Genomic DNA, 3870 nt, shown 5'->3' on the forward strand with positions numbered 1-3870 from the left:
CCCCAGCCTGCCTGGCCCCCATGGCCTCGCACACCGCCTGCCCTCGTCCCACCCATGGCCAGGAGCCCTGTGCCGCTTTCCCTGGCTGGGCTCCCAGGGCCTGGTCCCGCTGGGTTTTTGGCAGCCCTCCCTTGTCCCAGCAGCAGGCTGTTTGTCTCCTTTTCTTGCCAGCTTTCTTCCCCGCCTGCTTTGCGCGCTGGTCGCTCAGCCGCCGAGGTCTGGGCCGTCCTCCATCCCGCAGGGACCCCCGGCAGTTTCACACCTTAAAGCTTGCCCTCACTAACTGCTCCAACTCCCTTCAATGCTGAAACCCTGAGCAAGGATTTTTGCTTCTTTTTCTTTCCTTTTCAGCTGATCTTCTGTAATGCTACTCACGGGAAGAGCAGGAGAAACAAGATGTGCTTCCCGGCATCCCTTCCAGCTGCCGGCTGGCAGTTTGGGGACTTCCTGAGAAAGGGTTTGCATCCGGACGGAAGTACCTTAATAGCCCTAATGGATCTACCTCCACCGACAGACCTTGTCCCTCTCCAGCCCATTTACATACTTGGCCTCTCCGGCATCCTGTGGTAATGAACTTGGTGATTTCATGCCCTCATTCTGTCTCCAAAGCAGGTCTAGAATAGCACTGCTCTTGTCGATTCGCTGACTGCTTGGCAAAGAAATCGGTTGGGTCCGCCGTAGCCGTGCAGCTTGCCTTCTCCATCCAGATCTAGAAAGGTAAAGTCTGGCACGATGAGTGAAGTCCCACTGGTGTCCGCTTGCCGGCTGTGCCGCGGAGCTCGTGCCCTGTGTCGTGGCTCAGAGCTCCACCAAGGGCCCACATCCAGGTCCCTCGCTCCCGCTCTTGGACATCCGACAAAAATGTCACCCATCACCAAACAGCAATTCTTGTTTCCTCCTTGCGAAGGTAGGGGAAAAAAACCCATAAAGGAGGAGTTGAGGAAAAATGAGCTTGGGAAAGCGATGTCACCCCAGCTCTGCAGGTGCCAGGCCTTGCCCACGTGACTGCTGCCACCCTGGCACCGGGCCAGAGCTGTGAAACAGTGTGGGGGGGCCTCAAGACACCCAGCAACCCCGAGGAAATACAGACCTGGGGCTGCCTAAGTGTGGTGCTGGAGAACAGAACTGTGCCAGCTCAGATGTATTTCCAGGCTAAAACTCAACAGCAGCCTTTGAACCCTTTGAACAAGAGGTGTTGAGTTGTTCCCTGCGCTGATCAGACTCCTCTGGCTTTAAGCTCTGGTGACCAACAAGAATTAAATCCAAGGGACAGCCCTTATTTCTAACATTCATGGTTTTCTGCGGAAACTCTGCAAAGCTCAAATACAAAGACACGGCCAGAGAAGTCACAAGGGCCAGTCAGTGTTTTAACCCCATGTAGATCACGACTGCGTCTGGCAGACGGCACGGAGAAAAGCACTTCCCAAGTCTTGGCTGTTGGCCAGCGCGGTGGCTTCACCCCGAGCCGGGGATGCTGACCTGGGACCGGTCCGAGCTGTGGCACCTGCCTGCCTGGGCCGGCAGCCCCCGGCAGCCGACGAACCCAGGCTTGGAGGCAAATGGCAGCGCCTGCCAGCTTTCCTGCTGCACCTGCATGCGTACCGAGCTTCAAGTTAGTAAAGGTGCAACCGTGAGGCTGCGGATATTCAAGTGGGTGCCTGTGTGGGTGAAAGACACCCAGATGCTCAGTCCTGGTAAGGATACAGGAAAGGATCAGGGATTGCCACAGCCTGGGACCGAGCTCTTGTATTCAGCATCTCTCTCATCATCCTGCATGGAGTGGTGGGGAGGGCTAGACAGGCTTTTGTTGCTGTTGTAGGGGCAGTTTTGCCAAACCCCGGTGGTTTTCTGGTGCTGGAATATTGTAGTTCAGCTCTCTGGGGCTCTGCAGACCTTCATGGCATCATGGCAGGGCCCGGCACAGCTGTCCCCAGTTCTGGACCTCACACTGGCCAGGGAAACCGGCCCTGACCCTCCCAAGAGCATCCGTCTGAACAAAAAGCTCTGGGACCTGATGAGTTTTCAATTAATCAGAAACATTAAAAAGCTTTTTTTGGTCCAGAAGAGAGTCTCAGTAAATGGCCTTCCCTGTGAATCCCAATCCTTTGCTCTCTGCCAGCCCCAACTGGGACTGTGCATGCGATCGTGCCTCAGTTTCCCCATCAGGGCAGTTGGAAAGGGACTACGTGTGTACATGTGTGCATGTGTTGTGATGTGCACCAGCGTGGCAGGGTGCTTCTCCGCAGTGTGCCGGGGAACAGAGCCCTGGGAGCTGGAAGTGGCTGCAGACTGACAGAACAGGCTGCATCCATGTGCCTCTGCATGCAGCCCAGAAATCGAGTGGTGTTGGCACACAAGAAAACACACAAAGGTTGGCCAGGCTTTCAGCTGGCTGCGAGCAAGCTTTTTCTGTCATCCTGCCTCATTCAGGTGGCCCTTGGATGGAGAGATTCTGTGAAACGCTGTCGGATATGCCAGTGGGGAAGGGCTGCAGCCCTGTGTGCTGCAGCACGACCCATCCCCCTCGCTGCAGCTCTGGACGACTCCGTTTGCTCCCTGGGCAGTGGGATCCCAAACCCTTGGGCACCTTGGTCCCCTCCACAGGCAGCAGGCCCCCAAAGGCCTGAGCATCTTGGTCCTCTCTAGGGCAACAGGCTCCCGAAGTCCTGGGTGTCCAGGGCTGGCTGGTGGTGACCCATGGCTGGGAGAACTAGTGCATGCTCAGGGTGCACCTGGAAAAGCGGCCGGTGGGGTGTGTTCCAGCTGTTTCCTGGCTGCCTGAGTTCGCCTCCGCTTGCTCCAGCTCTGCCACCCCTGCCCGAGCCCGGCTCCCGGCTCCATCGCCCCCTCCACGGCCCCGTGAACAGGCTGGCCAGGCCGGGCACGGCGTGGGACCCACAGGCACAGGCTGGCTGCAGCTTTGCCTGGCGCAGTCCCTGGAGGAAAGCGGCGTGAACGCCTCCGCACTGCATAAATAAACCAGCCCAGCACGCGTCCCTCCCGGCAGGCTCTGCTGTCCCTGCCCGGCCCGGCCATGGCAGGATGTCCTTGTTTTCTGCCTGCAGGTTTGGGAGCGGGCAGGAAGCTCATTTCCTCTCGTCGCCTCTCTGCTCGGATCCTTCCTCCCTGGGATGCTGCAGCAAAACAAAGGACCTGAGAGCGGAGCAGGAGCAGCTTCCCCAGCTCTCCAGCCGTGCACAGGCTGGCAGGACCTGGGGAAGGGTCCTCGAGGGGCTGCCAGACGCCCGCACTGGGCTCAGACCCGGCCAGGCTGGCGGGGAAGGGGCTGATGGTGGAGGCTGAAGCCATTGGGGGAAGCCGTACCCCGACAGCGGGACAGGCACACCACAGACCCCTCGCCAACAGCCTCCCCCCTTGCCACCTCCCACCACCCCATCACCTCCCAGGGACTCCCTTGAACCTGGTTGAGGGCCGTGCTGTGGCAGCTGCATCAAATACAGAACACCTGCAATGTCACCTGCTCCCTAGGGACCTCCTGCTCCATGCCACCCCCTCCTACGTCCCCCTGATGTATGTGACCCTGTGCACCCGCTCGTCCCCTGCAAGACCCGCCCTCGCCCAGGTGCAGGGTGCCCTTGTCCACCGTCCCCTCTCCCGTGTCCCCTCTGATCCAGCCGGCCGCAGGTGACATTTCGTGCCTCTGCAGCACAGCGGGCGCAGGCTTTTATCTCAGGCAATATTTTGCGCGCTTGGCACAGCACCCAACCAGCCCGGGGAAGGCCAGGACGGCGTTTTTTTGTGGCTGCATTTGCAGGTCAGCCTTATCAGGGCTGAGGAAAATGCTGTGCGGGCTTTCCACAGCTGGGGTTTGCTTTGGCTGGCGGCCAGCCCCGCCAGCAGCACTGGGGG

Source organism: Pygoscelis adeliae, unplaced genomic scaffold, assembly GCF_000699105.1.
Source record: "Pygoscelis adeliae isolate BGI_AS28 unplaced genomic scaffold, ASM69910v1 Scaffold284, whole genome shotgun sequence".
NCBI lineage: Eukaryota > Metazoa > Chordata > Aves > Sphenisciformes > Spheniscidae > Pygoscelis > Pygoscelis adeliae.